General features: G+C 41.9%; 1 protein-coding gene across 2 annotated transcripts in view; it reads right to left on the reverse strand.

Moving 5' to 3' along the window:
* The window catches only part of ADCY1 (adenylate cyclase 1), a 234,389-nt gene that overhangs the window by 133,640 nt on the left and 74,784 nt on the right, over positions 1-25,965 (reverse strand). The gene's annotated exons all lie outside the window — the stretch shown is intronic.

A 25,965-nucleotide genomic window follows, 5' to 3' on the forward strand; every position in this document is an offset into this window, starting at 1 on the left:
CAGAAACATTATGCACACATCACAGAAGGGGTGTAACCTAAGACCACCCCTCAGATACATCCCACCTACATCACAGAAATTTTAATATTGTTTTTCTCCTGTTGTTGTTTATCTCCTGTCTAGCAGGTTACTTGATTGGATTTCCTGGGGAGCCTGGCCATTCTTTTGTAGTGGTAAAATACTTACCGTATTTTTCGCTCTATAACACGCACCTGACCATAACACGCACATCGTTTTTAGAGGAGGAAAACAAGGGAAAAAATATTCTGAATGAAACAGTGGACGTATCATTTTTGTGCTTCATGCTGTGGCCACAGACATGTGATCTGATGGTGAATTTGGGGTGACCCAATGCAAAAATCCTGAGAATCCCTGTGGATCCATGCTTTGTAACCACGTTTTTGCACCATTGCAGCCCCAGGCAACAGTGGGTGCGTGATTTTGGGGGGGCAGGCTGTAGCCATGGACATGCTATGTGCTCTGATGGTGAATTTTGGCTGACCCAATGCAAAGATCCTGAGGATCCATGTGGATCCATGCTTTGTAACCACGTTTTTGCACCATTGCAGCCCCAGGCAACAGTGGGTGCGTGATTTTGGGGGGGCAGGCTGTAGCCATGGACATGCTGTGTGCTCTGATGGTGAATTTGGGGTGACCCAATGCAAAGATCCTGAGGATCCATGTGGATCCATGCTTTGTAACCACATTTTAAGTGGGGAGGGAAGGAAAAACACAGAAGGCTAAGAATGCAGGAGAGGGCTATAACGTGAGGAAAGGAAGGCAAAAGTTCCCCCCCACCCACCCACACAAGCCAGCCAGCGCGCGCTCTCTCTCTCTCTCTCCCATCTGCATGTTTTCCGGCTGCCTGATATTTATTTTTTTTAATTGCCTTGACAGAAGAAAGCATTTTAACTGCATTAAGAACTATTTAGCAGCGAAACCTAAGCTTTGCCATCCCTTAAGAGGTACAGACACTGTAATCTTCCAGATCGCATGAATTTACAGGCAAAACACTGTTTAAGGATTTCATCCTTTTAAATTGAAGAAAGCATATTTGAATGCTGTGTGTCCCCAAAAACAAAAAGCAGGAAGTCAAATCAGAATTTTAAGCTGAACCTGTAATCTCTCTTCCCTTCACAAACATTGTTCCCTCCGAAGCACAGAGAGGAAAGCAGACACTCTGCTTTCCCCTCTGCTTGCCTGGAGGGGAGGGGCTTTCCCTGCTCTTTGTTCCGTTTCAGCAAACACAGCAACGAAACAGAGCGGGTGGGCAGTAAGACCCTGAGGCAGAATGCAGGAAAGCAGCTGCTTCCTCTTTTCCCCTCTGCTTGCCTGGAGGGGAGGGGCTTTCCCTGCTCTTTGTTCCGTTTCAGCAATCGTGAAGCCCGATTTGATTTTTGTCTGATTTTTCGGCTCCAGGGACCACACATTCGCTCCATAACACGCACAGACATTTCCCCTTCCTTTTCAGTAGAAAAAATCTGCGTGTTATAAAGCGAAAAATACGGTATTTCCTGGGCCAGGTCACAGGCTCACACCTTATTCAAACAGACATATCCTTCAGACAGGATTTGTGAGGAAAGAGACAATGGGGAGGCTTTTCCAGGTTAACCTTGCAGAGAAAGGATTTGGTCAGTTTAGGAATCAAAATGGTTCCAGGTTGGTCTTCCTGTGTTGATCTATGTATGTGCAGTTATGAACATTACCATATATCTAAGACCATAAAATTTCTATCACACCACCATGTGCCAGCCCAGCCCCTGCCACTGAAGGGACACCACACACCAGCCCCAAGCTGATCCCAGTGTCACGAAATGGCTTGGGGGCTGGGGTTGTGTGAGGAGGCTGAGATCAAAAGGCGCATGGAATCCTTCTCGCACCACTCCCCCAGGCCACTTGGAGAGTCTGGGATCTGCGTTTTTACAATGTGCATTTTTCATTGTGTCATCCCTCCCCCATTGCCGCCACCAAGAATGTATCAGGCTGCAACTTAACTGACTGCGGATGAAGTGGTTTGGCACACACATTGGGTGAGTATTCTAATTTCTGGGCTTACTGAAAATGACATCAGAGTGAACCCGGCAGTGGAGATTCCTATGACTTACATCAGATAGGGGGATCGCCACCTCTAGGAGCATTGAGATCCAAGCCCCCCATCTGGGCAAATGGACAGAAGCAACTCCACCATGGATCCCTTTAACAGGATACCCTATTTCTGGAGGGGAAAGTGAGAGTACAACCCCCCCTCCAACCAACGCTAAGGTTACCCAATGCCTAAACTGCCAAAGTTGTGAGAATTGCTACAAGGTAGGCAAAACGCCCAGCTCATAGCCAATTTGCCTGATAGGCAAATTCCTACCCGGCCCCTAAAATATGGTGACCACCGCAGCCATAGAAAGGTCAATTCAATGAGTAAATGCAAAATTACAGGAGTGGGTGGGTGGGTTGATCCAGCGAAGAAGAGCTGGGTGTCGAAGGCTGGCGTGGGCTGCTTTAAATCCCCTGGGAGCAGATTTGAGGGAAGCCTGATTATTTCCTCTAGCCCCCCCCCCCACACCTTTGTGCCAGCCTGACATTGGCCAATTTGGCATGCTGCGCAGAGCAGGATTTCAAGCCAGGAGCGCAAGCCAAAGCTCACACTCTGGCAGGGATCAGACCCCGCCACACAGCTCTACATCATTGGGAGGGGGACACTGTCTGTCCCGCAAACCAGCCGCACCCCTAAAAGGGGGTAAGCAGACCTCTAGAGACAGATAAGCAGAGAAATGTAGTAGAGTGGACGCCACAACTGTATGTGTGTCTGCAAATAACAAAAATATTTTCTAAAAAGATACACCTCAAAGAAGCTGACATCAAAGGGAATTTTCCCCCACATGGCTTTCAAATCTGAATAAAGAGCTTTAACAAGAAACCTGTATTATACCTCATATTTTATCATAATTAAAATCCAAATCCAAAGCGGATTTTTATGTGGGGAGCAGATAGGCACTTCACTTCTCAACTGCATTGCTTTTTCTATTCCTTTCAAGACATGCTCTATAGAGAGTTTATAATCTCCTCTGGCTTTATCCCAGTTAGCATAATGAGCTAATTCCTTCAGATGCATTACCTGAGGAGTGCAGCATAAGGAGCTATTTGCTATTGCAGGCTATAATTAGAGTGCATTATACTCTGGAAAATGTTATTTTGAAATACATAAATAAATTCCAGAATATGAGACTAAAATTAGTTCTGGTTTCTAAACAACCTCCCAGTCCTGCACTTGGATATGATGCAGCTGCTGAAGCAGCACATTAATAAGTATATTGGGCTCTTGGGGTCAATGCAAGGAGATTTTACCAGGAGAGCCGTGGCAGGATTTGCATGGCAGCAAAGAGATTTCATCAGAGGGGACACAGCTTACTTCTGAACCCAAAAACAGAACTGGACAGAAGCCGTGTCCAAGAACTTTTGCTGTACTGTAGTTAAAATATGATACCTCACAATAAAGAGAAATATAGGACTAGGTTCAGTTATTTCTAAAGACAGCCTGAATGACAGTATTATTTTCAATTAAATCTAATTGCAGTCTGCTTAAGGCATGTATAAGCTACTCCCTTCCATTTGGGGCCAGATGGACCTCATGAGAACCAGAACAGAAACATGCAAGTTGACACCCGGGCACTAGTTGGGTGCCCATGGGGTGGCCGTGGTCTGGGTTCGAGGATGAGGCAGCCCTCATCTACAGGGACTCCGGACTGGGACCAATCCTCTCATGGGCCATTGGGCCATGGAAGGGCAATGATAATATGATACTGTGATTCAAGGAACAGAGGAAGGGATGCAATGCTAACATCACCCATTCTGAGGAGAGGAGTGGGGGGAGTGCAAGTTTCCAAAGTTTCACTATGACCAAAGCATTTAGGGTCACAGCCGTTTCGTTTTCCTATTCTGTGGTGAGGCAAGGCATGGTTTGGGCCGTGCCTTGCCTGCACAGAGCTCGGATGTTGCTTCAGCAAGAAATAACCTGAAACCTGAAATAATAATAATATTCTTTTTTTGTACCCCACCCATCTGACTGAGTTGCCCCAGCCACTCTGGGCAGCTTCCAACATATATAACAACATTATTCCTTAAAAAGCTTCCTTATACAGGACTGCCTTCAGATGTCTAGCAGCAACATCCTATTTGTTAATCGGTGTTGTCCCCCCAACTGGAAGGTGCTGCTTTAGTTGAAGGGGTCCAGCCCTCTCCTGTAGTCTCCAATGGCAATGGGACAAGGGCTCCTCTGGCCTCACTTCTGCTACGAGGTCCTTGGGCTCGAGGGGTGCAAACCAGGCAGGCTTCTGCAGTAGCTGCACTTCCAGGGCTGACTATGGGAGCCGTTTCTGAAGGCCAGAAACACATTCCCACAACTGACACCCCCTCCCCCCCAAAAAGCTCACACAACTGTCATATTAAGCCTGCTAATAAGTTCATGGATGCAGTTAACACAGTACTTCCCAACAATATGAAGCCAATTCCATAAGGAAGCCAAAGCAATTTGCAGAAAATATGGGTGGTGTCTAGTATTCTTTTTTGTGATGTCAGGCGTACAGGGTTGCCTATGCTGCCAAACTTGGCTCCTATCCACCTTGGCCCTCAAACACTCCACTGCCTTCCTGGCCTCTGAAAAAGGCCCAGGACCATCTTGCTCAGACATCCAGGGCAAGCTAGTCAGGCAAATGCCTGCACCACTGCCACAGTTTCCAACAGGGGCTAAAAAGTATTTTTTTAATGTGGATTTTTTTGAAAAAGCTTCTTAAAAGATCAACCCATCCTAGCTGCCCTGGCAAACCACAGTGATGGCACAGGCCTTCTCCCGGCCTTCTCCCTCAGTAGGCTTGGCTCTGAAGAAGAGCCCTTGATGGGCTTTCCCCAGAGACCAGGTGTTGAGGCGGCAGAAAAGCAATGAAATGTGCTTGGGGGTGCTTTATAAGAGATGGGACAGAGAGAGAGCAAGAGGCTGGGGGGATGGCAGGGGAAGAAGAGCAGGGTGGTAGCCTTGCTACTGTAGAGAGCAGAGGGTTGTGGGGCGGAGCAGCAGCAGGGGCCCCCATGTGAACTGTGCCAGGGGCCCCTGATGTCTGGCTCAGCACTGCTGCCAGTGCTCAGAGTGGTATACAACAATAACATACCATATTTTTTGCTCTATAAGACTCACTTTTTCCCTCCTAAAAAGCAAGGGGAAATATGTGTGCATCTTATGGAGCGAATGCCGGCTGTGCAGCTATCCCAGGAGCCAGAACAGCAAGAGGGATTGCTGCTTTCACTGCGCAGTGATCCCTCTTGCTGTTCTGGCTTCTGAGATTCAGAATATTTTTTTTCTAGTTTTCCTCCTCCAAAAACTAGGTGTGTCTTGTGGTCTGGTGCGTCTTATAGAGCGAAAAATATGGTAAATATAGCAATACAACAATTGCTAGATGCAACAATGGAATTTTAAAATTCTCCTTTCATTTTCATTTCAACAGAGATCAAAGTTTAAGCACACTGATTATTTCTATAATTCTGTTCAGGTTTTATGGGGATTACACAATTATATGTTCATTTCCACTTCTGTATGCATTATGCACTCTGACCTTTTAGCAACCACAAAGCCATAAATACAGCTAGCTGTTTTTTCTGTATTCAAGCATAAAAGGTAGATGAAGGGATCACAAATGACAACTTGAAAGCATATTTTATTGCCTTCAGATCCAGTACATTTTAACTTCTCACTTGCTTAGCTTTGTTATTAATCTGATGAATAATGGCTATTTTTCTTAAAATCTGAAACAGTGTGTCATGCAGTGTAGAAATGAAACACTTTGGCAGGGCAGGGGCAGGGGAGCTTTGCTTCACGACCCCCTCCAGTCAGCCACCTTCCAGCCTTCCATGGATGAGTCTCATCCCAGCACGTTTCAGCAATGCCTGCTAGGTCATATCTGCCACACAATCACAGTAATAGAACCAGAAAATCATAGAGCTGGAGGGGTCCCAAGGGTCATCTAGCCCAGCCCGTTGCAATGCAGGACTCTCGACTAAAGGATGGAGTAGCTCCCTTGATGAATAAAGGTTGCAGAGTTTGGGACTTTTTAGTTTAGAGTAAAGGCAAGGAAGAGGCAAGTTTATAAAATTATGCCTGACATGGAGAAAGTGGAGGGAGTTTTTCTTTTCTCATAATACTAGAAGTCGTGGACATTTAATGGAGCTGAATGTTGGAGGATTCAGGGCAAAAGATCAAAGAAAGTACTAATGTTGATCTTTCCCCCACAGGAGGCAGCCATGGTCACCAGCAGAGATGCTTTTACAAGTGGATCAGGCAGATCCAGGGAGGAGAGAGCCACTGCAGGCTGCTGGCCAGGATGCCTCTGCTCTGCCTCCCAAGTCAGACACAGCCACTCCTTTGGACAGGAAATCACAGGAGGGGAGAGGGCACTTGTGCTTGGATTCTGAGTTGTAATTTTAAGTGCTTTTAAATTGTTTTACTGTTGTGGTAATACTGTGTTTAAATATTAACGTTGTGTTTTAATCACTGTCATCTGCCCTGGGACCTTAGAGTGAAGGGCAGGTGTTAAATTGCAATTCTCATCATCTGTTTGTCTATTGTGAGAACAGGATGCTCTTCTAGATGAGCCTCTGGCCTGATGCAGCAGCCTCTACACATGTACCCCATATAGGAGTTCCCACTCCCTTAAAAAATTACATTTCAGTATAGATTTTAGTAAAAAGTGAGCAAATACCAGCTGTGTTTGGCTTTCCAGGGTCCGGAAGCACAAACACCTTCCTTGATATTCTGGTAGCATCTGCTGTTTAGTTGGTCTGAGAATTATTTCTCTTGGGAAGCTCAAATGCTGGCTCAGCCAAACCATAACTGCTGGCTCAGCTGTCAGGCTTGCCCTTCTTTTTTATGAGTCAGGCAGATTCTCCGTATTTTAATTAATGAATGTTTAAAAGCACTGCAAACATTTATCTCTTCATTTGCCACCTTATTCTTCTAATAAAAGAATATTTATTCAGTGCAAAATTCCTTCAGATATTGGATGGGTGGGATTTCTTGGTGACATAACTGGGAGGATAGCATAATGCACTTGTAGTTCAAATTGCGGAATAATTTTGTTCTGTTTTTCCACACCTCAACCTTACATGGGAGAAGTACATTTTGAATAAACTAGGTGATGGCATATCCAGGTCAGCTTCACTGCTCTGAATGTTTAATGGATCTTCACCCTACTTTTTATATTTGCTGGCACATAGCCTTCAAGACTTAGGAGTGCAGTTTAGTGGTTGCTCTTGTCTCTCTGCTCATAACAAGCTCTTTCTTGTACCGACTGCTTGCCACCTTAACTGCTTTCATTTAATTTCATTTCACTGCTAATTTGTATACCGCCATTCCTTACAGAAGGTGGCTACAAGCTTAAGAAACAACAAGATCTGCAACCCAAGAACACACTTCTTATAACAATCTGATCCAATACAAACAAGTCATAATAAAAATATGAATTTAAAATAAACAAATTGTTTATAATAAAAGTAATAGACTATTGGGGGGTTATTGTTTTGTGCATTATACTGGAAACTGCACTGTGATCCTCAGATGAAGAGTGGTATATAAATTTAATGAGAGAGAAAGAATAACTTTATTGTGTACTATTCTATCAGCAAATAATAAACAGAAAATAACTCTCAAAAATTACAATAAATCATTACTAAACTATAATCAACAAAAGTAGCCGCAAGTCACAATTCATAGAGCCCCACAATATATATATATATATAAACTGTGCAATGCCGCTTCTCAGCTGGGCTGGGCCGAGCATGTGGGAGGCAAGGCTCTACTGCGCTCCTTTGCACTTCCCAACCAATGGCAGAATTCCCCGCTGAACATACATTTTCATCTCTCATGGATGTACACACTACGCAACCATAGTTTTGAACAGTGAGCAACTTTTGCCATGTAGTTGCTTAAATAGTTGTTTGAATGAGGATTTTGGCAAAATGAAAATTGAAGTTTTTTTATCCCCGCCTTAAATGGGAATCTTTGTCAAAAGCAGAGCCGAATGGAGAAGAAAGTGCTGGAGGTTTTCCCAGCAGACACTTCATAGGGATGGCTCTATTAAGGAGAGGGTTAGAATGACTTTTCCTACCAAGCAGCTAATGTGAGATTACCATTCTCCATCTAATTATGAGAGAGGTACCAGACAAGTAAATGACATTATTCTGGAAATTAAAGAACTGGTGGTTGAAATAAAGAAAATGCTTAATCCAGTCGTAGGAGAGCTTGCCCCCACTTAGAGATTTCACCCATCCAAAAGAAGAAAAAGGTCCCTAGGGCTGACAGGGATGATGAATTTGATTAAATTTGATTAACTTAAAATTGTTGTTGAGTATGGATGTGAATCCTGCTGAGCTAGTTCCAGATATAGTCTCCTTAGTGGATGGCCCAGCTGTGCCACAGTCGTTTGCAGGAAAACCTACTTGCAAGGACTGTAAGGTCAGAGTTGGGAAGGTCAGAAGGGGAAGAGAATCTCTGCCATCTGCAGAAGAGGATGGACCAGCCAAGGAATCACAGTTCAGAGTAACCTCTTCTAAGAGAGGTAGTAAGAAAGGTCAGGGTAAAGCTCAGAGACAGCAATGCAAGAAGGATGGCAGGGTGAATTTTAACCTGCTCTTTAAAATTATTGATCATATGAATGCTCTGGGTGAGGCTGAATATGATAAAATGAAACAAGAAGACAACCAGAGGAATGTCTCACCCAAAGAGTCCCTGGGGGAGCGACAGGTCAGTCAGGAAATTTAAGGCTGACAGCAATGAAGTGAGAGATCCTGTACAAATAAATTCTACCAAGGTATTAGCAGCAGAGAACAAAGTTGACTGTGATGTTCAGCTGACATCATGGGAATGTCAACTAATAGAAGTTAAACTTAAACCTCAGTCAAGGAATATCTGTAAACAATCCTATGCCTGTTTCGATTCGGAATAGAGACAAGGTTTTTAGGTTGAGGAAGGCAAGAAACAGAAGGCAGAGTAAAAAAGTACACATCTGCTTATAGGGATACTAACACATTACCCACTTTTGGAAAACTCCCCCTGTGGGATAGGATTGTACAGAGTGGAGAGAGCCAGTGGCCTGAAAGCACCTGGGTGGCAGAATGAAGATTGAACAGATGCTGTGAATTCAGGGTTTAGGAATATTAACCTCATTTCATGGAATATAGCAGGGTGGGCAAATAAACTGATGAATTTTACTGAATATCTTAAACAGTTCTTGGGTAAAAGAAATAACAAATACAAGGATATGCTATCTATTCCCAACCAGCTATCAGAGTTAATAGAAGAAGCAAAGATTGAGAGTCTCTTGGTGTCTCAACAAATGTAAATGTGAAAGCAGAGGAAATTGTATCTCTCCTCCCAGAATTCCAGTGGTCCAGCTGTCTAGTGATACCGAGTTTAAAATACTCTGTGTCAATGTTCACATAATCCCAAAGCCTCTATGCACTCCGGCAGCAACTTACAGGCCTTGTTAGACACTGCTGCTGCTGTTTTTGTTATTGGTATTATTATTATTATTGGTATTAATATTATTATTATTATACCCTGCCCATCTGGCTAGGCTTCTCCAGCCACTCTGGGTGGCTTACAGCATATATAAAAACATAGTAAAACCTCAAACATTAAAAAGTTCCTGATACAGGGCTAGTTATTTATTGCCTTGACATCTGAAGGGAGGGCATTCCACAGGGAGGGTGATGGTAATAACAACAACAACAACAACAACAACAACAATAATAATTTTATTAATTTAGAGAAAATTACAGAAGAATATTCATTAACAACTATTGTTGTGATGGGTGATTTTAATGCCAGAATTGGAGGTGATAACATTGTTATGGCTGAAAGAATTGGTATGTTGCATGAGTGTTTGAAGGAGTTATCCACTAGACTATCAAATGATCAGATCATCAATGAAGCAGGGATCAACCAGCTAATTATCTGCAATGGTACAGGGGTGAGTGACTCTGAAGGACAGTTTACCTTCTCCTCCATCAGAGGTGGCAGTGTAATCAATTACATGTTATTGTTCACCCGCTGCAGTTTTTTATTTTCGGAATTTTTGTGGGGGTGAAAAACCAGAAAGTGACAATCAGCGCTATTTTTCCAGAAAAAGAAGTACTGGAACTCATCATAAATGCCTCCCTTGTTTTTTTATAATGTCAATGGCGCCCACCTGAGAGGTGCTGGAACTGAGTTCCAGCGAGTTCCAGCTTTAAAAAAGCCCTGGTGATCGTCAACCATTGATCGTTGTTAGAACTGAGGCATGTTAATACATCAGTAGCATTAGAAGCCAAACAAACCACAGCATACATATGAAGTGCTCAGCACAGTTTTCAATGGGATGCTAATCTACAAGGAAGAATGGAAAATATTCTACTTAGTCATGAAGTGATCTAGTGGGGGAAGGAGTTCTTGAGGGAGGAGTTTAAGGTATTGGAGAAATATGATTAACTTATTCAAAAATGGAAGCCAGTGCTAAATAAAACTAGCACAGCTGGGGATATATCCACTAAACAATGGTATGATGAGGAACGTAGGAAAAGGAAGCAAGGACTAAATAGACCAGCAAAACAGGCTAGACAATTGGGTTATAAAATGCTGGTAATTGAAATGGTGCAACAATAATTGCTAAAGGAGAAAAAATGCTTCATTGTAAACAATTTTGGCATGAATTGGAACAAGCTGCAGTTGGGAATGATACTATTAAATTTTGGGCCTTAGTAGTACAAAAATCTAAGCAATGGAAAGCTGAGGTTCATGTGCATATTCTGGCTGATAAGTGGGAAGTCTTTTATAACCAAGCTTTCAATTACAATTTCTTAATGTTGAAGTATGTTATGGCACCTGCTTCCCATAATTGAATGAAATGCAAGGTTTGGAATATATAACACACAAAGTGTCTATGAGCTGCTCCTAGTTAAAGAAATCTCCATAAATAAATATTATTAGTTTCATAGTCTGATCATATGCAATTTTACTCAACGATGTCCTGTTTTCTGGTCAGACTGCAAAGGACTGAAGCATTAGCAAATTAACAAAATAATTAACTTGGTAATTTTGCATAAATTTGCATGACAGTAAAAATGTTAGTTCAGAGGGAAAAGAAGCATGCATTGTTTTAAGATGATGGATACATCATTTTTTTAAAACAATACAATAGGTATTGTCTTAGATTAGGCATTCTCTCTTGGGTGTGAGAGAGGAGGGATGTATTGCCTAAAATAGTAGATGACACTTGGTTTCTATGAGTAGAAATAATATACATGTTTTTAATTTGCTGGTTGACTAACTAGGGGAAAATTTTAATTCATTTAAAATGCTTCTAGCTGATTAATCAAATAATCAACTCCCTGCTGCAGTCCTAAATGTATTATATCCATATGCTTCTTCTTGGAATATAATCCACATTTTACTTGCTAGTAACTGTGATAGACTATGCTTTCCTATTGGAAAGGGTAGCCGGGGGAATGAGTCTGAGCCTTGAATCTTCCAGACTTACCACCTCTCCGGAAAACCATTTCTTCTCTTGAAAATATCCAGGTAACTGTCTTAATTTATATGTGGCTTCATGAGGTCTTCAGAGGTGGCATCAGGACGGTGGGAGAAAGAGAAGGAACACACAAACACCTGAGATTGCTAAAACCACTGATTTTGAGTCCAGAACACTTGGATACGATTGGGAACCAGGCAGAGGGCCTTCTCGGTGGTGGCACCTGCCCTGTGGAATGCCTTCCCATCAGATGTCAAGGAAATAAACAACTATCTGACTTTTAGAAGACATCTGAAGGCAGCCCTATTTAGGAAAGTTTTTAATGTTTGATGTTTTGTTCTGTTTTAAATATCTTGTTGGAAGCTGCCCAGAGTGACTGGGGAGGCCTGGCCAGATGGCGGGGTATAAGTAATAAATTATAATTATTATTATTGAATGAATAGAGGACAGTCATTAAACATTGCTTTGCTACGCTGAAAGGATGATAAGCACAAGAGATCCATGAGAACCTATCCGGAAATTTTCTCTCGCTTTTTAATAATTTTAAAAATATAATTGCTTTTCTAATAAATTGGTGGGAAACAATAAAAGAAAGTAAGAGAAATTATCAGCACAGCACAAGACTGTACTCAGACAGGTAAGCTCAGATTTCAGTGCAGGTAAGCAACTGGCCTTCAAATTATCCAAGACAAATCAGTGAGCAGGTCCAAGTATCACATGATCATCTAGTGTAGAAGTGAGGCCTATGACCTATTTGCTTGATCCTTAATCCACGGCTCTCAAGATCGCCCAGTATTAAATATATTTTTGAGAGATGTAATAATTCCCATCTGCCTCAAGGAAGTGATAGTGAGACCACTCAAAAACAAGTCATGGTAGATGAATCTCATTTCTTTTTTTGCTGTGGTTGTAGTGTATCTTGAGTTCAGTAAGGCTTTTGACAAAGTCCCCCGTGATATTCTCATGAAGAAGCTGGTAAAATGTGGGTTGAATGGGGTAACTGTTAGGTGGCTTTGTAGCTAGCTAGCTGACTGACTAAACCCAAAGAATATTCATTAGTGGTTCCTCATTATCCTGGGTGACAAGTAGGGTGTCCTGGGTCCATTGTTGTTCAACTTCTTTGTAAAGGACTTGAACAAAGCAATTTATGAGATGCTCATCAAATTTGCAGATGACACCAAACTGGGAAGACTAGTTAATGCTGCAGAAGACAGAACTGGCATTCAAGATTACAATATAATACAATACAAATACCTTTATTGGCATTACAAATTAAAGATTACCTTAACGGATTAGAAAACTGGGCACACACTAACATAATGAAAATCAATAGGGACAAATGTAAGCTTCTGTACTTGGGCAGGAAGAACCAGATGCACAAATATAAGATGGGGTTTGCCAGTAGTACATGTGAAAATGATCTAGGGGTCTTAGACCTCAAACGTAACGTTAATCAACAGTGTGATGCTGCAGCAAAATAGACTAATGCTATTCTAGGCTGCCTTAACATAAGTCTGGTGTCCAGATCAAGGGAAGTCACAGTACTGTGGGATGTAAAACACAGGAGCAGTCAATGACAACATTCCTAGAGTGTACATGTTAGAACATGGGGAGGGATGTCTGTCCAGCAAGCAGGTAAACTTCCTGGGAGAGACTTCCTCCGCATGTGGGACTTCCGGGGGCGGCGCGAACGGCAATGGCGGTCCTCTTCTGAACGGGAGAGGAGGCTCCGCAGGCAACGGGTCGTCCGCTACGGCGAAGCGGAGACCCACTCTGGAAAACCCCAGGCGGCAAGAGCCTGGGGTCTTGAGGCTCGGTGGGCGCCTAGAGCGACCCTCCAAGTGCAGAAGGAACCCCGTAAGGGGCTCCGGAGCACGGAGGGGGGTTGCGGCGCTGTGAGCTGTTTCACAGCCTGAGGAGCGAAGCCGCGCTGCTACTGTCGGTGAGCGCTGATCCCTTTTCCTGCTAAATTACGGATCCGGACGAAAAAGTAACTAACTCGTGAGTAAAAGACTGAATCACTTGAATTTGAGACTTTAAAAGGGAAACTTAAATTGGCTTGAACTTGGCTGAGAGCGGAGAGACGTGGAAGCAGGAAGTCCGTCTTCCGCAGCCATTGAACTTGAAAAAAAAGCAATCAGCTGGAGGAGTGGAGGCTGAAAGAAAGAGACTCTAAGTTTTACAGATCTAAGCATCTATTTGAACTTGCATCTTAAAGTAAAGACTTTAAGCTAAAGATTTGGGATTTCTATTTGCACTTGACTTTCCTCCTCTTATTGGATTACAAACTAGAAGGTGAAACCCAGAATCAGGAGCTGCCTGAGTACTAAGGGAGCTGTCAGTACTGCAGATTTGGATACTGTATATTGGAACTTGAAACAATCTGAGGGTATTGAGACCTTTTAAATTTGAAACATTCTTTTTGGAGATAAATAAGCACTGTCTGCAACAAAGTGACCATTTATAAACTCTGCTAAACATTTGTATTTGAAGGTTCTTGGACATTAAATTAGACTCTGAAAGACAGATTAAGCTCCCTCTAGAGGATTGGATTATAACAGTGATTTTACATACACTTTTTACTTTCGATTCCCCTTGCTGTTTGCTTGCTCTGGACCTTTCCATTCCCATGGGAACAACTCAGTGTGACCTTGACTGACAGATAACGTTGGAATGAGTGGCACAAGAAAAAGAGGGAGAGCTAAACAAACAACTCTAACAACTCTAACCTCAGCCTCACAGACACGCAGATCATCTGTGCCTACTTTGCCCTCAGAAGTGGAGGGAGAGGGCGAAGCAGAGCAGTTACAACTGGAAGATATGGCCTCAGGAGCATCTGTTTCTGTACTAGACAAAATTTTTGAAAAATTGGAAGCTTTGGACAAGAAAGCAGATGCGCAATCAGCAAAGATTGATAAAAACACAGAATGTCTAAATAAATTAACCACACAAGTGGTACAGAATGCACAAGCAATTGGACAGTTAACGGAGGCCTCAGCAGAAAATCGGAAATTGACTGAGGACACCAGACAAAGATTTGAAAATTTAGAGCAAGAGGTAAGACCACTCACTAAACAAGTCGGGGAACACCAGATTTATCTCTCGATGATAGAACTGCGAAACCGTGAGAACAACTTAAGGATTAGATCACTACAAGAGGCAGAAGAAGGACATCTAACTGAGTTTTTGACCAAAGAATTCTCCAAGTTCTGGAACTTGGAAGAAAAGGACTTTAAAATTGTGTCAGCTTTCAGACTTGGAAGATTTATAAAGAAGGAGAGGCCCAGAGACTGTTTGATAACATTGAGATCAAAGGAGGAAAGGGATAAGATTTTGGGACTACACTTTGTAAAATCACTGGAGGTGTTGGATAGAAGAATTGAAATTTATAAAGATATCCCAAGACTACTGCTTGATCTTAGAGCCGCCTATTCTGAACTTGTTAAACTACTAAGGAGCAACGCAATTCCATTCAGGTGGGAATTTCCCCAAGGATTATCTTTTACCTTTAGAGGGAGAAAGGTCAAAGTGAGAACACTTGAAGAGAGAGACAAATTCCTGTCTACATACGGAGAGGACCTTCAAAAAAGAATTGAACTACCTTCTGGGCCTGAGGCAACGCCAGTACCAACATCAGCATCTGTGGAACCTGAAGACCCTGAGAAGATACCACCCCTTGAAAAATAACCAGATAGTTCAGGATGTCTCTGCAACTGTTGAGCTGGAATATTAATGGTTGTAACATTCCGGAAAAAAGGAAGAAAATATTTCATATATTAAAAAAAGAACAATTGGACATTATTTGTTTACAAGAAACACATGTGACGAGGCTCCACAGAAAAGTGTTAATAAATAAAAGATTGGGCCAGGAATTTGTATCTTCGGACAAAGTTAAGAAGAGAGGCGTGGTGATATATGCAAAAGAGAGCCTGTCACCTAAATTCCTGTTTAAAGATGAACATGGAAGAATTTTGGCTATTGAGATACAATATCAAGGAGAGAAACTGCTGATATTAGGAATTTATGCACCTAATGAAGGGAAATCGGAATTTTACAAGAAGCTGCAGGAGACAATGCTGGACTATCTAGACTACAACAACATCATAATGATGGGAGATATGAATGGGGTCGTATCAACTAACATGGACAAGTCACAAAGTCAAAATGTTACAAAAGACGGCAGACTACCTAAAACCTTTTTCGAAATGATTGACAATATGGATTTGATTGACATTTGGAGGACAAAGAACCCACTAGGAAGAGAGGGAACATTCTTTTCTGAAGCCCAACTGACCTGGACAAGAATCGACCAAATATGGATTTCTAGAGGCCTGGCACCTAAGGTCAGAAAAGTGGAAATCTGCCCAAAGACCTGCTCCGACCATAATGCAGTAAAGATGGATATGACACTATTACCAACTGGATCCTTTAGATGGAAGATGAATGACAATTTGTTTAGAGATCAGGAAATTACCAAGAAGGCCCAAAAAGTTTTGAAGGACTATTTTGAGATAAACATGAATAATATGGTGGAAAAAAGAATAATCTGGGACGCAAGCAAAGCTGTAATGAGGGGATTCTTGATACAACAGAATGCAGTGAAGAAAAGAACACAAAATGAGAAAAAAGATAAGATCTTGGATAAAATAAAAGAATTAGAGAAGAAATTAAGAGTGAATCCGAAGTCACAGCCAACTCTGAGAGAAATTAAACTTTATCAAACACAATATTCTAAATTGATAAATCAGGAAATTGAATGGAAGGTTAAATTAATGAAACAAAAAACGTTTGAGTCGGCGAATAAATGTGGAAAACTGCTAGCTTGGCAGTTGAAGAGAAGACAAAGATTAAATACTGTTACAAACTTAGAGGTTGATGGAAAAAACATCCAGAATCCAGTGGACATTAGAAAGTGTTTCCAGAGATACTTCAAAAAACTATACACCCAAGGGCCGCAAGATGAGGTTGAGATTAAACAATTTTTGGCAAAAAACGGACTATCTAAATTGTCACAAGAAAATAGGACAACCCTGAATTCTAAAATAACACGACAGGAGATCGAACAAGCTATCCAGAACATGCAACTTGGCAAATCTCCAGGACCAGATGGGCTGACCTCCAAGTACTATAAGACATTGAAAGACTATTTGATACAACCTTTGATGGAGGTCAGCAATGAAATTATGGAGGGGAGGAGGGCACCGGAGTCGTGGAAGGAAGCGTTTATCACATTAATACCAAAGTCGGAAGCTGAAAAGACACAACTTAAGAACTACCGTCCCATCTCTCTTTTAAATGTGGATTACAAAATATTTGCAGACATTTTGGCAAATAGATTTAAAAAAGTTTTAAATGAAGTAATTCATAAGGACCAGGCTGGCTTTCTCCCAGGAAGACATCTGTTTGCCAATACAAGGAACATTATTGACATTTTGGAACTTTTGCAAACAGACATAAACACAAAAGCAGTTTTAATTTTTATAGATGCGGAGAAGGCCTTTGACAATATCTCCTGGAAATTTATGATGGGAAATTTGAAAGAGATGGGAGTGGGACGGGGTTTTGAGAATGGGATTGAGGCGATATATTCAGAACAGAAAGCTAAACTGATAGTTAATAATGTGGTTACAGAAGAGTTTAAAATTGAAAAAGGGACACGACAAGGTTGCCCTATCTCCCCTTTGTTATTTATTTCGGTTCTGGAAGTGCTATTGAACATGATTAGAAGGGATCGGTTGGTGGAAGGAATTCAGGTCGGTCAGAAACAATATAAATTAAAAGCTTTCGCAGATGACCTGGTTTTGACCTTGCAGAAGCCAGAGCCCAGTACGAAAAGAGTATTACAATTGATTAATGACTTTGGTCGGGTGGCTGGATTTAAATTAAATAAACAGAAAACTAAGGTTTTGGGGAAAAACTTGACTAATACAGAGTCAGAACGGTTTCAGAATGAGACGGAACTTAATGTGGTTAAAAAAGTAAAATACCTAGGGGTAAACATAACAGCAAAAAATCTAAGTCTATTTAAGGACAATTATGAAAAATGTTGGACAGAAATTAAGAGAGACTTAGATAGTTGGTCAAAATTGAAACTTTCTTTGTTAGGCCGAATTGCTGCTATCAAGATGAATGTATTGCCAAGGATGTTGTTCTTATTTCAAACACTTCAGGTTTTGGACAAAACGGAGTGCTTTCAGAAGTGGCAGAGAGACATTTCTAAGTTTGTCTGGCAGGGCAAAAAGCCCAGAATTAAGTTCAAGATATTAACCGATGCAAAACAAAGAGGGGGCTTTGCCCTGCCAGACTTAAAGTTGTATTATGAAGCCGCAGCGTTCTGCTGGCTAAAAGACTGGCTACTTCTTGAAGACACTGATGTGTTAGATTTGGAAGGGTTCAACAATACCTTTGGATGGCATGCATATTTATGGTATGACAAGGTTAAAGCAAATAAGGCCTTTAAGAACCATATTGTCAGAAAATCATTGTTTAATGTCTGGACAAAATATAAAGACTTGCTGGAAAATAAAACACCAAGGTGGCTTTCACCTTTGGAAGCCAAGGCCCGAAAAAGACCCAATATGGAGGCTAATTGGCCAAAATATTGGGAAATACTAGAAAAGGATGGAGACAATTGGAAATTGCAGAGTCTGGAGAAAATGAAAGACAAAGTGCGAGATTGGTTACATTACGCTCAGATTAAAGAAGTTTTTAAAAATGATAAGAAACTAGGGTTCCAGGTGGAGAAATCGAAATTAGAAACAGAATTGTTAGAACCAAAGATTAAGGTACTTTCAAGGATGTATAACTTGCTGTTGAAATGGAATACACAAGACGAAACGGTTAAATCGGCTATGATAAGGTGGGCACAGGATATTGGGCATAATATCATGTTTGAGGACTGGGAGAGGTTGTGGAGTAATGGATTGAAATTTACTGCATGTAACGCCCTGAAAGAAAATGTAATGAAAATGATTTATAGATGGTATATGACCCCAGTCAAACTTGCTAAAATTTACCACCTGTCTGATAATAAGTGTTGGAAATGCAAAGAGTGTGACGGAACGTTCTTCCACCTCTGGTGGACTTGCCCTAAAGTGAAGGCGTTCTGGGAAACGATTTATAATGAACTGAAAAAGGTATTTAAATATACCTTCACTAAGAAACCAGAGGCTTTCCTTTTGGGTATTGTCGGCCAAGGGGTGGCAAAGAAGGACCAGACATTTTTTATGTATGCAACAACAGCAGCAAGGATACTTCTCGCAAAACACTGGAAAACTCAAGATCTACCCACACTGGAAGAATGGCAGATACAACTGATAGACTACATGGAACTGGCTGAAATGACCGGCAGAATCCGTGACCTGGGAGAAGAGAGGATTGAGGAGGACTGGAAGAAATTTAAGAACTATTTACAAAAGTATTGCAATTTGAGTGAATGTTAAATAAGATGCTAGATCAAAATAACTGAGCACCACTAAATTTAGAAGTTTTTAAGAAAATAAGTAAGACTGTGAAATTTAGCTTCTTCTGAGAATTATAAGATTAGGAAATATAGAAGGGATATAAGAATTTAAATAAGAGGATAAATTGCTGACAAAATGTTTTAATGATGAAAATGGGAGCGGGAGATGTGAGGAAGTCCAAAGAAAATGTGAAAATATGTTAAGATCAATGTTACATTGTTTATCATGTTTATTTTTATTGTAAAATTTAATAAATTGCTTTAAAAAAAAAAAAAAAAAAAAGAGACTTCCTCCGCATGTGACCAGAGGTGGGTGTGGCCTCACCTGTGCAGGTAATACTAAAAGCACAGGGCAGGCAGCCATCTCTCTCTCTCATCTTCATCTTTCGAAGAAGCAGGATGCCCTCTTGGCTCTCAGCCAAGAGAGGACTAAGGGACTATCTTCCATAAGATAGATTCTGAGTGTATTTTACCTTTTTAAGTCTGTCTGCCTTCTGGGATCATACTGTGAACAGAACGTGAGTAAACTCTTTTATACTTTTATAAAGACTGTGTTGTGTCTTGTATTTTAAGAGGGAACAAAAGGGGAAATTAGCAGAGTAATTATTATAGAGGTTCTAGCGAACCTGTGCACACGTTACCATTGCGAACTTAAAAAAGGGAATGTTATAAACTCTGCTGATATTTTGGGAACTTGTTAGCACAAGTTGGATTAGGATATAATCTCACAATATATCCTCTCCTGCACCCCAGAACATTCCCACAAGTACCACTCTATTCTGCCTTGGTCAGACCACACCTGGAATACTGTGTCCAGTTCTGAGTGCCACAATTTATGAAGGATTTTGACAAGCTGGAATGTGTGCCGAGGTGGGTGACCAAGATGATCAAGGATCTGGAAACCAAGCCTTATGAGGAACAGTTGAGGGAGCTGGGCTTGTTTGGCCTGGAGGAGACTGAGAGGAGATATGAGAGCCATATTCCAATATCTAAAGGGTTGTCACATGGAAGAAAGAGCAAGCCTGTTTTCTCCTGCTCTGGAGGGTAGGACCTTGACCAATGGTTCAAGTTAAAGAAAGGAGATTCCGATTAAGCATCAGGAATAACTTATTGACAGTACCACCTCTTCCTCTGGAGGTGGTAGACTCTCCTTCCTTGGAGGTTTTAAAGCAGAGGTTGGATGGTCATCCGTCATGGATGCTTTAGATGAGATTTCTGTGTTGATTGTACGATCCCAAAACACCCTAAATATAGCCTTCAGCCATGAATGACTACCATTCCCCCCAAGGGAACCCCCAGAGCAGGAAGGCTCAGAGCCTAAGAGGGATAAAGTAGTTGGAAGCTGAAGGGACAACAAGCTTTTGTGATCAGGGAGAGCCTGTGTGAGAAAGAGCAGTTTAAACTCAGAGGCTGAAGCAGTGTGGCAGGGACAGAGGCTGCAGAAGAATTGCGGGAGTCTGCCTCTCCATCTGCAACTAGCTCTCCTCCCCCTCAGTCTCCAAGGAAACACAGAGTGATGTGTAGGGCAGAACAGAGATTACAGGGGCCCAGATGCAGTTTGAGACTGCTTGGGAAACAAATGGCAGAGGAGGAGCTATAGAGGGGGATAGAAGGCGGGGACCATCAGTCCTGGCAACTTCTCCGCAGGGTAAGACCTACAGGGAAGTGGTGCTGTATGCATGTTGTTGCCTTGAATAAAAGTTAACTTCACTGACAACTCTCTCTGCTTCTTTTTGCTGACCTGCATCTGAACCCAGCCCTGACAGTGGGTGGTGGCCTCTGAACTCCAGGCTGTTAGGGATGATGCTAATTACCTGGATTCATTCCAGTGTGGATTCAGGTGCAGCCATTAGATGGAAGCAGCCTTTTCTGCCCTGGTGGATGACTTACACCTGAGGACGGGGGAAGGAATACCATGGTAGTCTTCCTGGACCTCTCGGCAGCTTTTAACACCATCTACCATGGTATCCTTCTGGGTTGACTATTAGGGTTAGGGTTGGGAGACACTGGTCATCGCAGGGGGACTTACGCTCTGCTCCATGTCTCCTGACTTATAGGGTTCTACAGGGGTACATTTTGTCACCTGCATTGTCAACATCTACATGAAACTGTTGGGGAAGTCATCTGAAGGTGGTCAAAATCCTAAACTGGTGACTGATGGCAGTTCTGGGATGGATGTTGTCATGAATGAGCCAGCCCAGCCAGCTCCCAGTGAAGGCAATAGCCAGGAAGACAGGAGGTTAACTGCAAGACAGGAGGATTATAGCGGAGAGCCAACTCCCCCACCCTTAGGAATGCCAACTGATAAAAACTGATACCACGTGGTTAGGGTAGATCAACGTGTCAGTGTCCACTTATCCCCAGTGTAAATATGACATATCGGCAAAAGTCGGAAATTGAAAGAAAACTATAGCATGTACACAAAAATTGATTTCAGATTTGAAATCAGCATTGAAACAACATATAAGAACAGTTGAAAAATCTCAGGCAAAAGAAAATGAAAAAAGAATGTTCCCCAGTATACTGTGAATCCCAAAGGAATACATTTTTTTTGCATACCTCCAACTGTACATAGATATACATGTCATTTTCAGTGCTATACATGTCATGTTCAATGCTATATAAGTCACTTACATTTATACTCATATTGTACTACTTTGGCTATGTGTTTAATAAAATATTGAATTCTTGCATTGTGAAAAACAAAGATTATGGTGAAAAGTGAAAAACATGAATTGCAAAAAAAAAACTAGAACAAAACCAACTTCAGATATGAAATCAGCACGTCGAAATTAGGTTAGAACAGCTGCAGGTATCAATGCAACAAAAAAAATTGTTCCCCAGTGTTATGCATAAAGCATGGCTCTGAAAGCCTGCATATTGCTAAACAACTGCATGACCATGTTAGGAATAAAATGGTGTCTGGGTCAGTTTATTTCTTCTTCTTTCCACATTAGGACAGACTTAGCTGGACATATGGTTGCCACGCTCTCTGCTCCAGTTTCCCCTCAGTGCTTATCAGAAACAATTAATGAATGATGCCACATTTGGTCAAAAGTCCTTGAAAGATGAAAGGGTTTGCCTAGAGCAAACTATCAACAGCATTGATTTTCATGTTCTTTTACAATGAGCCTATCTGATTTTTGCTCCACTTGCATTTTGTGAGAGCTGTCTCCAGAGATGGTAAGCTTTTCTTTTTGCAAGGAGATTTTAGCACTGGCATCTCCTGTCAGTCCTGCCACTTGCGAACTCCAAAATTCAACCAAGTTTATTTTTCCTAGAGAGGCTGCGCTCTTAATTATTGCCCTATTTGCCACCCACAAATGCATTTGGAGGAAGAGTGGAATAGAAATTTTATAATCAATTAATGATTTTACATACGTTGACAGGCATATTTGCATTTCCCTGTGTGTCTCCACATTAATCCCTCTGTTCAATATTGTTAATCTGTGTGTCATGGCATATAATATATTAGGATCAGGACAGGGATTTGAAGCAACTGTATAAACCACTTGGGCCAGGTCAGGGATGTCTAACATAAGATGCAGGTGTCAAGAATTTACTTTGCCTACGTGCCAGTAGCTTTGACAACAGGTACCTTATCAAGACCTTTAGATCTTCCATATGACTCTCCACAGCAGCCCTAAAACATTCACATAACTGTTGCCTCAAGACTTCAGGACTACAAAGAGAGCATTGGGGCTGACCTGCCAATGCTACTGGTCATGTTGTTCGAATGCCTGATTATCGTCTTCTAAAGCAGCTACTCTATTCCGAACTTAAAAATGCAAAGCGTAATACTGGTGGTCAACAAAAGTGGTTTAAAGACTCTCTCAAGGCAAATCTAAAAAAAAGTAGTATAAACACTGACAACTGGGAAACACTGAACAGCCTTTACCAAAGGTGTCATGGGTTTTGAAGACGCTCAAACTCAGGACGAAAGGGAGAAACGTGCTAAGAGGAAGGCACACTTGGCAAACCCTCACCTTGATCAACCCTAACCAGAAACCTATGTCCCCACTGTGGAAGGACGAGTGGATCCAGCATTGGCCTCCATAGTCATGTACAGACTCACTGTTAAAACCATGTTCATGAAAGACAATCTTACTCAACTACCAGTGATCACCAAAGAAGAAGAACAACTGCTGTGTGTCTCTATAGCAGCATTACCTCCATGTCAATATCAAGAAGCCAATTCCAATGAAGGAAGAGGGAAGAAAGTCCTTGCTCTTTTCCCTCATCAAGTAGCACCTGTAGAATGTTTTCCCAAGGACTACAGAAATGTCAGTATTTCCCTGTGGTTACTTGAGTATAGCCAAATGCTAGGCATCATAGGCATTTCTGGCCCCAGTCACTTTTCCATAATTCTGTTTCACACCATTTCCATATTAATCCATATTAATCAGTGTTTTTCTCTATATCTATATATATAACACCATCCACAATCCACATTTAGCTCATTTTGTAGTGTCACATCATAACCCTGGATTTGCATGAAGTTTGGGTGGGGTAGGGAGCAAAAATGAAGGCAGGTTGCACAACTGCAATGCCCATCAAATGGCAGAAAGAAGAAAGGAGCAGGGGACATTAAAACAACTGAAGAAGATTGAGTAAAATAGGGATGGAGGAAACGGAGAGAAAAACTGTGGTTTTAAACAATAGCAAAGGTTTTAATAAAGTACTAGGGAATATCTGGGGCTTCCACTTCATCTGTCTCACATGAGGCAGCTGAGGAGTGGAACAGGGAAGAGTTTGAGTACAGTGAGCATAGTGAGAAGGGAGAGGAAATAATAGTACAGTTGTACTTTGGATCCCAAATGCCTTGGTACTCAGACGTTTTGGATCCCGAATGCCGCAAACCCAGAAGTGAGTGTTCCAGTTGCAAACATTCTTTGGAACCTGAACATCTGATGCGGCTTATGGGGCTTCCGAGGTTTCTGATTGGCTGCAGGAGCTTCCTGAAGCCAATCTGAAGCTGTGCTTTGGTTTCCGAACATTTTGGAAGTCGAATGGACTTCTGGAATAGATTCCTTTCTACTTCCAAGGTACGACTGTAATAGTAATAGCAGTAATAATAATAATATTATTTGACACCTGACAGGAGAGCATTCCACAGGGCAGGCACCACTTCCAAAAAGGCTTCCTGCCTGGTTCCCTGTGAATCCACTTTTCATAGTGTGGGAATTGCCAGAAGGCCCTCAGAGCTGGACCTCAGTGTTTGGGCTGAAAGATGGCATTGGAGACGCTCTTTCAGGTATACAGCACCAAAGCCATTTAGGACTTTAAAGGTCAGCACCAGCACTTTGAATTGTGCTCAGAAATGTACTGGGAGCCGATGTAGGGTTTTTTAGGACTGGTGTTATATGGTTCCAGAGGCCACTCCCAGTCACCAGTCTAGCTACTGCATTCTGGATTAGTTGTAGGTCTCCTTCAAAGGTAGCACTGCAGTGGTCTAAGTAGAAGATAACTAGAGCATGTACCACTCAGGCGAAACAGTGCGCAGGCAGGTAGAACCTCAGCTGGCACACAACATGGAGCTAGCAGACAGCCGCCCTGGACACAGAATGCTGAAAGGGGTGGAAGTGGCTCTTTAAACAACAACACTATCAGAGACTGGTTGGGTGATTAAGAGCTGTGGGAGATGCCAGCCCAAGAACCCTCAGGGATGACACAGAGGAAGATTTAGACCTGGGACAGTGGTGGTAGGACACTGAGGAACGGTCTGTGGAAGGGACAAACTGGGAGGTGATAGAAGCAGGAGGTTTGAGTGAACATGGGGGGGTCAGAATAAGAAAGCCGTTCCAGGACAGGGCAGGGTCCCAAGGGTCTCAGTGTGAGCACAGAGAGGAGCCAAACACTGCTGAAGTTGCCCAGTAGCTGGACAGTCTCTCTTTTGCTAGATCTCCTCCTCCACTGACATCCAGATCACAAAGAATATTGAATGTTGGTGAGCAATGGACCAAAATGCAACTATGTCTGATTTTAAGTCTGAGCTGTAGACTGCTGCTGGAGGATTGCTATAGAATGGATTTCATGCTGAGTCATAGACTGTCTGCTGTGAATCTGTTGTTTTAATTGAACTATTGTGATAGCTTCAATATTGATTATATTGTATGTTTTTTTCTTGCAACCCACCCTGGGATCCTGAAAGTGATTAAGTTTGGGGTATTAAGTGCAAGCAAGCAAGCAATAAACAAACAAACAAACAAACAATAAAATTAAGGCATCTGTCAGAACTGCCTTTCCCGGGTCTTCTTGTACCCAGCATGCTACAGAGCAGCATACAAACACTGGAAGGGAAGATGTCTCCCTCCCTCCCACTTGTCACTCGCCTCCTCCTACCAGTAGAACAGTAGTCAGCTAGCTGCTTGGAAAAGAAAGAAGGAAGAACTTTCAGACTCCCAGGTGGGAAGGGGATGTTGGCTGGAGGGCTGGTGGTGCTGGAAGTAAGGACGAGGGAGATTTTTGTCCAGTCTGCATTTCAAAGTGAACTAATTTAACCTGCACTTCCAGGACTTATGCTTGGATCAGAACAAAATTATAATTAAATTCTCTGAATTTTACGATTCAGCTCTCAGCTCAAAAATGTAAATTTTTACATACATTTAAATGTGCACTTAAGATAAAATACATGTAGAAACATTACACTGAGGTAAAATACCTATCTATTTACCGTACATATGAATTTCACTTTTTAAATTTATTTTATTTTAAGAAAACACCCCACAGATTACTGTGGAAATGAGGACACATGCGCAACTAGCATGAGCTGGAAATAGAGTGATCTGCCCAGCCCTTATGAAAGTATAAGAGATTGGATACCACTGCATCCCAGATTTCAGTAGGGTGGGGTGTAAATCAATTTGGCTTGACAAAGATTAAACTCCCAATTTGGAATGTGTAATAGCTTGCCTTAATCTTCCCTTAATCTAAAACAAGCTTGAGGCGCTCACCCATGAT

This window comes from Podarcis pityusensis (assembly GCF_964106645.2).
Source record: "Podarcis pityusensis genome assembly, chromosome: 12".
Classification (NCBI taxonomy): Eukaryota; Metazoa; Chordata; class Lepidosauria; order Squamata; family Lacertidae; genus Podarcis; species Podarcis pityusensis.